The sequence below is a fragment of the Notamacropus eugenii genome, chromosome 7 (genome assembly GCF_028372415.1).
Source record: "Notamacropus eugenii isolate mMacEug1 chromosome 7, mMacEug1.pri_v2, whole genome shotgun sequence".
In the NCBI taxonomy this organism is placed as follows: Eukaryota; Metazoa; Chordata; class Mammalia; order Diprotodontia; family Macropodidae; genus Notamacropus; species Notamacropus eugenii.
In genome coordinates this window covers 64,266,678-64,279,630 of record NC_092878.1, presented here as the reverse complement: position 1 = coordinate 64,279,630, position 12,953 = coordinate 64,266,678, and positions in this window count along the sequence as shown.

The following is a 12,953-nucleotide window of genomic DNA, read 5'->3' as shown; positions in this document are numbered from 1 at the left end:
GATGAATGTGAACTTTTTTCTGGTTTTCTACATGCTGATTCATTCAGCAATACTTTTACCTCTGTTACTCTCTAACTTTGGGCAAGTCACTTAACTTCACTGGGACTCAGCTTCCTTATCTGCAAAATGAGGAGTTTGGATTAGATGACCTCTAATTTCCCTTCCTGTTCCAATCTATGATTTTATGATAGTCATTCCTTCTTATAACCTTCCTAATCAAGCAACATTCCTTATTACCTATCATAATAAACTTTTAGACACTAAATGGAGAACAATTTTCCTTGTCAGGACTAAGCACAGAACTAGTTCTCAGCCACTCTAATTTTTCATCTCACCCTGATGAGTGACCTTGGGTAAAGCAGTTAATGTTTTTCACCTGTACAATGAGAGTGAATAATTAACAGATGAGCCTAAGGCATTTTGCAAATATTTATGCAAACTAATAAACATATTAATTTTCTAAGAGTCATTAATCCATTAATTTTCACCCCAAACTCATAATTGAAGTGATGAGGGAATACAGCTTCCATGAAGCAAGGGGTGGAAAGAAGGATGGATAGAGATCAATGTCTAAACCAAAAATAATAATTTCAACCATAACAGGAATAAGACCACGTTACATGCTCAGGAGAACTGTTTTACCCCAGAATATTTTCAAACATGACTACTAACACAAAAGGATAGCCTCAGAAGTGTGTAACACCCACCAGAGGAAATGTTTTGAATGAGAGAAAATATCCCTCTATATCAAGAAGAAAGACTTTATAGATGATTCTAATATGTACTTTGATTTTCATCTTTAGTTAGTAAAACGATTTCACGATAGATACATATTCACATACACACACACACACAGAGTATGTGTACTAGATGCTTTATTGTTTCAAAAGGTTTTCTTCCCATTTAATTGATATTCTTTTCCAATAAACAGATACATGGAGTTCTGAATGACAGGGTACTTGATTTTGATTTTCCCTTGCTCCAAAAAATGACTTCATTTTTTTATCAAGATTAAATTATTATGAGAATTTAGGTCACATTTTAGAGAATGGTTTTATAATTCTATATTTATTGGCATCTATTATGTAAAAGACAACCTGCAAGATATTGCAGACAGAAAGATAAAAAGTAACATAATCCTTGTCCTGTACATATAGTATAGAAGGAGGAGGAGAAATGTACACTGATAATTTGGGGGGGTTATCTAGACCTATGATTTCGTTAATGTGAGGAACTCCTAAATATAGACTTTTCTGGAACTTGAGAACTCAGTACTCTTTAACATTCTCAATAAATAACTCAGGGTCACAAATTGAATAAGAATCAGTCAGGAGACAACTCAGATCTTTCTGATTCCAAGGCCACAGTGTTATGATATTCCCACTCCTCCTCCTTGGGTTTGTGGGAAAAGAGTAGACTTGAAAGGAGGTGTTTGGGATCCTGAGAATAATATTCATTGTGGTTTAGACTAGAGGAGAATCATGGAGTAAGGCATGCAGACAGTGATGTATTCAGGGAAGAAATTACCCCCAATCCCAGGAGATTTACTCCCCTTAGATTTTACTGTATTGAGACAAAGCCCCGTTTTCCTTATTCATGTTATGACACTGGTCAGTTCCCTCTACTCCATGTGTCTTTTATCTCTCCCTCTCCCTTGGAAATTCCCACTTTCAAAACCTTGGCATTATATTGGAGAACCCCTATCCTCATTCAGTCAGTTATCAAGTCTTGTTAAGTCTACCTCAGCAATTTTCTTCGGATGTTTCTATTTATCTCCATTCCTACTTCTAAGACTGTAGTCATACTCTGAACTATTATTATGATCATTTCCCCCAAAATCTCCCTACAAGTCTTCTTGATTCTTCTTTTTCTTTCTTCCGATCCATCATTCTTACCATTGACAGAATTTTTATGCATAGATCTGGCAAGCCTTTCTTGACTTCTTATTACTTACTACATAATTTTCATCTTTTATCTTGTATTTGGGACCTTCTACAACCTAGTTCCAACCCAATTTTATAATTATTCCTCTCTGCCCATTCCAGACTCTACTACAACTAGATTACTTTCTTCTCCTCACACATGAACTATATTTTCTCAAATGAAATAATATTGGTAAAAAGTGCTTGGCACATAGTAAGTGCTATATAAATGCTTATTCCTTTCACACACTTTTTTTCTACTATTGTCTATGCTAAGAAGACCCTCCTCTTTCTTAACCTATTTAATTTCGACCCATTTCATAAAGTACATTTCAAATACCAACTCCTCCATGAAACTGTAGCTGATATCCCCTATTGTTATCCTAATCTTAGCAAAAATTATTAGAGGCAAAGAATGGGAAATTTAGGGGATGTCAATTAATTGGGGAATGGCTTTGCGCATTGTATCATAGGGTTGCAAAGGAATACTGTTGTACTATAACAAATGTTGTACTGTTATACTATAACAAATGGCAAGATGGTTTCAGAAAAACCTGGAAAGACTTACATGAACTCATACAAAGAGAAGTGAGCAGGGCCAGGAGAATACAGTGAAAGAAATATTTTAAGAATGATTAACTGTGAAAGACAGCTATTCTGATGAAGATAATAATACAAAGGTAATTCCAAAGAACCCATAGTGAAAAATACTATCCATCTCCAGAGAAAGAACTGATGAACTCCGAATGCAGATTGAAACATACTTTTTAAACTTCATTTTTATTGTTTTATTTTGCTTATGTTTCTTTTTGCAATATGACTAATATGGAAATAAGTTTTGTATGACCTAATATGTGTAATCAGAATCAAATTGCTTGCCTTCTTAGGCAGGGAGGAAGGGCAGGAGAGAATTTGGAACTTAAAATACATTTTTAAAAATGATTATTAAATTGGTTTCATGTAATTGAGAAATATTTAATGAAATAAATACAAATAATTTTTTTAAAAAGTAACAATAAAAAAGTCAAAAGAGTGAAATATGGAAGAAAATGTGAAAAATCTCATAGAAAAAAAAAACTTGACCTGGAAAAGAGATTGAGGAGAGATAATTTAGGAATTATTAGACTACCGTAAAGTCATTAACAATAAAAACAAAACCTGATCAGAACATTTGAAGAAATTATAAAGGAAAACTCCTTGTATGTGTTAGAACCAGAGGGCAAAGTAGAAATTGAAAGAATCTGCTGGTCATCTCCTGAAAAAAATCCGCAAATGAAAATTCCTAAGAATATTATAGCCAGATTCCAGAACTCTCAGGTCAAGAAGAAAATACTGAAAGCAGCCAGAAGGAAATATTTCAAATACCATGGAGCTACAGTCAGGAACACACAAGATTTAGCAGCTACCACTATAAAAAAAGTTGAGGACTGAATATAATTTTTTGGAACGTAAAATAGAAATAATATACCCCAAAAAACTGGGTATAATCCTACAAAGGAAAAAGAAAGAATACCTAAGGAAATAGAAGACTTTCAAGTATTCCTGATGAAAAGACCAGAGCTAAATAGAAAATCTGACATTCAAACACAAGGCTCAAGAGAATCATAAAAAAATAAACATGGGTGAGAAATCATAAAATCATCAAAAAACTACACATAGTTTACATTTTTAATTTTTTTTTATCATTTTTACATCCTTCTCTCCTCACCCTGCACTAGAGAAGTCCACCATTTAACACACACACACACACACACACACACAAACACACACACACACACACAACCATACTATGCGTAATTCTATTTATTAATTCTTTCTTTAGAGGTGGATAACATCTTTCTTCATAGTTACTTTGTAGTTGATTTGAATATTTATAATATTCAGAATAATTTAGTTATTCTCAGTTATTCTTCAAATCATATTACTATTACTATATACAATGTTTTCTTGGATCTGCTCATTTCACTCTTCATTATTTCACATCGTTCCATGTTTTTCTAAAATCAATCTGCTTCTCCTTTCTAGCATTCCATCACAATCATATACCACAACTTGTTTAGCCACAATATATTTAGGAATCTTTAATTTTCAGTTTTTTGCCACCACAAAGAGAACTGTTTTAAATATTTTAGAACATAAATGTTTTCCTTTTCCTTTTTTGTCCCTGACAACCTTAGGAAACAAACCTGATGGTGATATTGCTGGGTCAGAGGGTATACACAGTTTTATAACTCTTTAGGAATAAATCCAGATTGCTCTCCAAAATGATTGGATCAGTTCATAACCTCACCAAGAGTATTTCAGTGTCCCAATTTTTCCCTACCTCCTCCAACATTTGCTATTTCCCTTTCTATCATTTTTGTCAATTTGATTGGTGTAAAATATGTTATTTTAATTTGTATATCTCTAATCAATAATGATTTAGAACATTTTATATGACCATAGGTAGATTTGATTTCTTCATAAAAAAACTACCTGTTCATGTCTTTCAATTACTTGTCAACTGGGGAATAACTCATATTTTTATAAATTTGACAAAATTTACTATATATTTGAGACATGAGACCTTTATCCTAGAAATTATTTATAAAATTTCCCAAAATTTTCTGCTTTCCTTCTAATGTTGAATACATTAGTTTTATTTATACAAAACTTGAATTTAATGTAATCAAAAGTATCTATTTTACAACTCACAAATTCTCTCATGTTTTTTCATAAATTATTCTCTTTTCCATAGGTTTGATAGGTAATATGTTCCATATCCTTCTATTTACTTATGTTATCTCTCTTTATATCTAGGTCATGTATCCATTTTGACCTTATTTTGGTAAATAGTATAAGATATTTGGCTATACTTAATTTATACCAGACTGCTTTCTGGTTTTCCAAATTTTTTTTTTTTTTTTTTTTTTTTTTACCAAATAGTTACTTCTTATCCCAAAAGCTGAAATCTTTACATTTGTGAAACATACTGTTACTATAATCATTTACTACTGCATATTGTATATCTGTTCTATTTTATTGATACACCTTTCTATTTCTTAGTAGCGGATATTTTTGTTAATTTTTGGTAATTTAGTTATTTCAGTCATGTCTGAATCTTTATGACACCATTGAAGTTTTCTTGGCAAACATATTGAAGTGGTTTTCCATTTCCTTCTCCAGTTCATTTTCTAGATGTTTACAGGCAAAAAAACTTAAGTAACTTACCCAGCATCACACACTAAGTGCATGTCTGAAGCTGGATCTCAGATCTCAGATCTTCCTGACTCCAGGTCCCTGTCCCCTGTGCCACTTAGCTACCTAGTTTTGATAATTATTACCTTATAATATAGTTTAAGACCTGGTACTGCTAAACCTCTTTCCTTTCCATTTTTTTTACATGAATTTTTATTATTATTTTTTTCTAGTTCAATAAAATAAGTTTTGGTAATTTATTGGGGATGGTATTGAACAAGTAGCTTAGTTTAGGTGGAATTGTCACTTTTATTATATTGACTCTGCCCACCTATGAACAATTATTATTTTTTAATTATTTAAATCTGACTATATTTGTACAAACAGTGTTTTACAATTATGTTCATATACTTCCTGGGTTTGGCAGGTAGATTCCCACGTATTTTATGCTGTCTATGTTTGTTTTAAATGGGGTATCTCCTCCTATCTTTTCTTGTAGGGTTTTGTTGGTGATATATAAAAATAATGATGATCTATGTGGGTTTATTTTATATCCTGCTATTTTGTTAAAATTATTGTTTCAACTAGCTTTTTAATTGAATCTCTAGGATTTTCTAGGTATATCATCATACTGTCCACAAAAAGAAGTACCTCATTGCCCATTCTGACTTCTTCAATTTCTTTTTCTTCTCTTATTGCTGTTGGTAGTATTTCTAAAGTAGAAATGAATAATATGGTGATAATTAACATACTTGTTTTACTCCTGATTTTATTGGCAAGGCTTCTAGCTTATCCCAATTATAAGTCATACTTGCTAATGGTGTTAAGTAGATTCTTCTTATCATTTCAAGGAAAAATCCATTTATATCTATGCTTTCAAGTGCTTTTAATAGGGAGGAATGTTGCAGTTTGTCAAAAGTTTTTTCTGCATCTATTAACACAATCATATACTTTTTGTTATTGATATAATCAATTATATTAAAAAATTTCCTTATGGTGAACTATGTCTGCACTCCTGACATAAATCCCAACTGGTCACAATATATAATCTTTGTGAAAGATTATTGTCTTCTAGCTAGCATTTTATTTAGGATTTTTGAAGTCATCTACAAATTTCTTGCTCTGTTTTTGCTCTTCCTGGTTTAGGTATCAGTTCCATATTTGTTTCATTAAAAGAATTTGGTGTTTTATCTTTGTTTATCCTACCAAATAATTTATTTCATATTGGAATTATTTGATCTTTCAAAGTTGAGTAGAATTTACCTGTAAATCCACCTGATCCTGATGCTTTTTTCTTAGGAAGTTCATGTATGGCCTGTTCAATTTGTTTTTTCTAAAATAGGTTTATTTAAATATTCTATTTTATCTTCTGTTAATTGAGGTAGTTTATATTTTGGTAAGCACTCTCTCATTTTACTTAAATTGTTAAATTTATTGGCATATGATTGGGCAAAATAACTCATAACAATTGCTTTGGCTTCATCTTCACTAGTTGTATATTCATTTTTGATGCTAGTAATTTGATTTTCTTTTCTTTTTAAAAATCATATTTGCTGGGGATGGAAGCTCAATTCCATGTAGACAGTCTCAGGCGGGTAAAGGTGGGAACTTCTAAATCTTAGAGTTCTCACGAGACCCCCCAGGAAACGACTGGGAATCGAGGTGAACCGAGCTATCTCGTGTATTTCCGCCTCTTCCCGTGAGAAACGTGATGGGAGAGAGCTCTCCCCACCCTCGAGATTGTCCCGGATCTGGGCACACCTACAGCACGGTATTCAGATGCAAACTATGCTGCTGGAGAGCTTAAGTAGGATCAGGAAAGCCTGAAAGCTCTTGGGCGGAGGGGCCACGTGTGAGGACAACAAGGCTCCGCTTTTCCTCTCTCCTCTCTCCCCTCCCCCTCTCTCCCCATTTATACTTCTACTTCCAATCTCTTATTGTAAGATCTTTGCCTCCTTGGGAGATTCTTTGCTCCCTCCTAAGGAAGAATTCCCCTGCACTTGTAACTAGACCCTGAAATAAAGCTCAACCCTTGTTCGACTCTGGAACGTCCTTTCTCTCATACGAGCATCCGGTTTGGCCAACCGAAGACCTCGGGATAGAGGTAAGGGAAGACTCGGGTAGCCCTCAGGCCTCTAGGCCTGGCAATATTAATTAATGGTTTGTTGATTTTATTGTTTTTTCATAAAATCAACTTCTAGTTTTATTTATTAATTCAATAGTTTTCTTATATTCAATTTTATTAATCTCGTCTTTAGTTTTTAGGATTCCCAATTTAATGTTTATTTGGTGATTTTTAATTTTTTTTCTATTTTTAAAAATTACATTCTCAATTCATTGGCCTACTCTTTCTCTATTTTATTAATTTTACCATTTAGAGATATAAAATTTCTTCTGATTACTGTTTTTGCTGTATCTCATTTGTTTTAGTAATGTTATTTCATTATTTCATTCACTTCAGTAAAATTATTTCTTACTTCTATGACTTGTTCTTTAACTTATTCATTTTTTAAGATTAGGTTATTTAGTCCCCAATTAATTTTTAATTTGTATTTCTATGGTCCCTTATTAAATGCAATTTTTATTATATTATGATCTGAAAATGATTCATTTAATATTTCTGCTTTTCTGCCTTTAACTATAAAATTTTATGCCCTAAAATACTGTAAATTTTTATGAAGTACCCTGTACCCCTGAGAGAAGGTATATTCCTTTCTATTTCCATTCAGTTCTCTCCAGATGTAAATCATATCTAGCTTATCTAAGATTCTATTCATCTCCTTGACTTCTTTCTTATTTATTTATTTTTTTTAGATTTATCTAGTTCTGAGAGAAGTTTAAAGTCCTCCACCGTTATAGTTTTACTATTTCCACACATAATTCATTTAGTTTTTCCTTTAAAATTTTGGATGCTATAGCATTTGGTGCATATGAGTTTAGTACTGACATTGCTTCATTACTCATGGTTCCTTTATCATAATGTAGTTTCTGTATTCATCTCAATTAAATTTATTTTAGTTTTAACTCTGTCTGAGATCATGATTGCTATTCCTGCTTTCTGTGTATCAGCTCAAGCATAATAAATTCTATTCCAGCCCTTTAAGATAAAGGGCCCAAAATACTGTCATTAAATGGAACTTGGCCAGGGATCCATTGTGTTCAAATGTATGAGCCTCAGAGTGAATTGGGAGGAAGGAAGGAAGGAAGGAAGGAAGGAAGGAAGGAAGGAAGGAAGGAAGGAAGGAAGGAAGGAAGGAAGGAATCTAGGCAGTAAACTCAAGTTAATTGGAAATTTATGTCCATTTGGAGAGGAGCAGAGGGAGAGAGAGAGGGAAAGCTGAGTTACCCAAGAAGCTGGGTCCCCATTCAAGGAGTCTGGTCTGCTCACAGGTTGTGCATGTCCTTTATTTTCGAAGAGGACCATGACATCAGGGAAATGATAACATGATTGCACTTAACTTTGATTTGAGTGAGGGAGGGCTGTGCAAGGTTATCAGTCTCACTTTCTCCTCAAATGAAAGGAGAGATTAATCAAGTTGGAAGTAAAAAATAAAATCAAAATAGAAGCTGCTTTTATGGAAAAGAAAACAATAAAATAGACAAACCATTGGATAATTTGATTTTTTTTAAAAAAGAAAATTAAATTACCAGTATTAAATATGAAAAGGGAGAATACACAACCAATGAAGGAGTTATTTTATCCAGATATATGCTATTACAATTGACATTATTAATGGAATGGATGAATAGTTACCAAATATAATTTGCCCAGTTTAGCAGAGTACTTAGGCAACTCTATCTTAGAAAAAGAAATTGAGCAAGCCAAAGATGAGCTCCCTAGAAAAAATCCCAAGGCCAGATGGATTTACAAGTAAATTCTATCAAAAATTTAAACAATTACAATATTATATAAACTGTTTCGAAAAAAAATTAATGAAGAAAGGAGGGAGCTACGTCAGCGAAGGTGCGGTGGAAGACTGTTGCATCAAGAAAATGGTGATCCTATCACTTTTAACTGTGAGGAGGAGAGAGAATTACAGAGCAGGATCAATATATACATGTGCAGGAACATATGGACCCATGTGTATGATATGCATATATACATATGTGTGTACGTCCTCACCATAGGTATATGATAAGGAGCCAATAGAAAGGGAAAGATTATAATTAGAAAATAGGAGTGATTAGTGAAGCAAGGTCCTAGAATAAATGAGAAGGGATAGGATCATGGGATTTCTATGTGGAATTAATGTTATAAACCATCTAGTTTCGCCCTATAACTGAACCAGAGAGATGGGAAGTGATTTGGTCATGAACCAGAGATTGATCACAGTGGCAAAGTAGGAATAGATCTCAGATCTCCGATAGTAAATGCAACACTTTTCTCTGCTCTAAACTGTTAAGTTCAGGTGTGTGCTTTAGTTTTCTGCTATGAATCATCTCATCATTGGTCAATAATTTGTGCATCTAAAGATTATTTTGATTAGGCTTATAAATGATGAGGTTCTGATTGAGGCCCTTTGAATTTTATTGCCTATTGAATGTTAGAGAAGGAAGGAGGGAAATAGAATGTTCAGAATGATATGGTGTGGACCGAAAGCCAAGGAGCAAGTGTGGAGTAGGATAGTTAGAAGTGAAACAGAAACATAACAAAATTTAGATCTATAGAACGTTGAATGCTCTGATAAAAAAGAAAAGCCCATTTTGCTTTAAAAAAGGAGGAACATAAACATACATAAACAGATGCAAGAGACAAATAAGAGGGGAAGTCCATAAGCTACCTTACAATGATAGTACACTACTGCATTTATATTCCTGCATTTATAAGGGAAGAAAGTTCCTTCACTAAATGAAAGATATTACATCCATTTTTAATGAGCTGGAAAAACATGACAGGAGCTGCTTGTTTTCTTATCCATTTTCTTTCTTTCTTTGGAAATCTACCTTTATCTTGGTGATGTTTCCCTTAAACACTGCCAGATGTTAATTCAATGAATGGCATTGGTAGACTATATGACATCCCACTTCACTACTAGTTAAAAGAGTCAGAATGATGGAATATACTAAGAGAAGCCTCAGATGTCTGGGAGGACTGTAAGTCAGAAAAGGCTCAGGAAAGAAACAATAGGTAATTTCTCCCTTTTAAAACAGCTTTTTTAGATCTGCAGTTGTCTCGTCTTTCAAGGTCTCCTCTCAGTTCCATAAAGATCTAATTTCTGTAATACCTACTTCTGGTACTAAACCTTTTCTATTTCCTTAACAAGTTCATGCTCTTTCCCCACTTTTTAGCATCCTTGTGCACTCACATCTTTTCCAAAATGTTCGCAGGTGAACTCCTCTTATCTTGATCATGCTATCATTTATTATCAATTAGATGGATATTATAGATATGTATATGTTTATATTGCATCAGTGTAAATCTGTTGTAACTCTGTTGTTAGTATGCAAATTCTCTGAGAATGTAACTAGGTATTCTTTAACCTTTATGCCTCTCCTTTGAGCATCCAATATGGTGTTTTGTACAAAATACTTTTTCTTCAGGTGGCTCCAGTCTCTAACAGCTTTGTTTTAAATTAAAGTGGCACGACTGCTGTTTCTAGTACTTAGAACAATACCCTGTAACAGGGTAGAGGATTAATAATTACTTGTCAATTTATCACATGTTGTCCTTTTTGTTATTGATTTAATTCAATAAACATTTTACCAAATGCTTATCGTCATGCTAGATATTATGGGGATTTAAAAAGAAACATTCATTTTGAATTAATTAGCATTTCTTGAGCAGTGAACGTTACTGTAAAGATGCAACTGACCCAAGACCTGCCCTTAACAAGCTTCTGCTTTCCTTGTTGTGATACAGCAATAATGGCATAAAAGAGCATGAAGGAGTGGGAAGAGCTCTTATTTCTGTCATGGACACATCATGAGTAAATCTCTTTACACTTCTGAGACTCTATTTCTTAATCTTTAAGGCACTTACTGTCATTGGATTTAGAATTGGAAAGACTGTAGAGATTTTAAATCTCCTTTCCTTATTTTACAGATAATGAAAGAGAAGCCCAACAAGGTGAAATTATTTGTCCAAGGTTACATAACTAGGAAGTGGCAGAGTCAAGACTGACTCAGCACTTGGTTACAAATCCAGCACTTTCTCTGCCATATGTGGTTATTCAGAGGATACTACAAGAGCTGCCTGCTTCCCAGATCCATAATAAGGATTGACAGAGAAAGTATGTGTTTAAAATGAACTTCAATAGCCTCTCTCTCTCATAGACTATGGATACTCTTACTGTACCTCCAGGGGGCTTTGAAATTTTGAGCAGTGACAGTTTGATTGTCATTTCTTTCCAAGTCAGTAGGGAATGTGTGAATTTTGACTTTGATCTCAGTTTTAATTCCTATTTGTAAAGAGATTGAGTTTTAATTACTTGTAAAGAGATTGAATTTTAACTGTCATTGGAGAAATTTCCTGTCATGGCTAGAGAGAGACTATGAGAGGACAAAGAGAAAGAACTTACTCAATTAGAGGACAGAGTTCAACCTTTGTTTTGCCAATAAATTAATGGAGGATTCTTGAAAGATTTTGGATTCTGTAATAGCTAGCATACTTTAAGGATTTGCAAGGCATTTTACACACATTCTTTCATATTTTCCTCACAACAATCATAGAAGTTAGGTGCTATTATTTTCCTCATTTTACAATTGAGGAAACTGAGTTAGAAAGTGATTAAGTGATGTGATGAGAGGTACACAGACAGTAAATGTCTAAGGCTGGATTTGAAGTGAGACATTTCCAACCACAGGACTATTGTTCTATCCAAAATGGCACCCAGGTGCCTCAGAGAGACCTTTAGCTTTGTATACAGAGAAGATGAATAGTGGGACTTTGTTTTAGAAGTGAGAAATCAAGAGTAGAAATTATAGTTAGAAATGACTGCAATCTGTCTCAGATAAAATATTATAAACAACAATTTATATCTTTCTGTTATTACTACCCTTTTACTAAGGTCTACAACTAATAACTTTGATGTTTATTTGAGCTTAGGAGATAAGGGGCTTTCATATATAGAGAGAAATGAATAACTGCTTTTGGGGAAAGAGATTTTTCTGGTTTAATAACTCAGAGATGATTAATTATTAAGAAAGTTTACAATTTTAGCAACTAATAAAGAAATACCCCAACGTATTTACTGTAATTAAGTGGTGCAGTGGATAGAGAACAGGGTCTGGGGTCAGGAAGAATAGAGGTCAAATCTGGCCTCAGATGCATCTTAAGTATGTGACTGTTCAAATAATGGAAGCCCTGTTTACCTTAGTTTCTTTATCTGTAAAATGGGGATAATAATAGCAACTACGTTTTAAGGTTGTTATGAGGATCAAACTTGATAATAGTTTTGAAGAGCTTAGTAAAGTACCTGGCATGTAGTAAATGCTATGTAAAAGTTATTAAACTTTTATTGAATTACCTTAAAACTTGGGGTGATGATAATTGATGGGGTGCTGGTGACTGAACTCCAATGCCAAGACAACAACATCTGTTAGGCTACAGACATGACAGATCAAAAATACACCCCTGGGAAACTCCTTCCCTTGCTTTCCAGTAGTGAATGCTGCCTCTGACCAAGGCTGTAAATTGTCACCTAATTAGCATATCTGCCAGATAATTCACTATTTTTCCTATATAAGCTTTAGCAATCACCATTATCATGCTTGAGGTTAAAATTACCTTAAAAGAGACATAATCAATTCCCAATTATCTATGGTCATGGAAAATTTTTGCCACTTTCTTAATCAAATCCTTTGATAAAATGAACTAATAGGGTTAATTATATCTCTTCTCTCTATCCTCTGGTG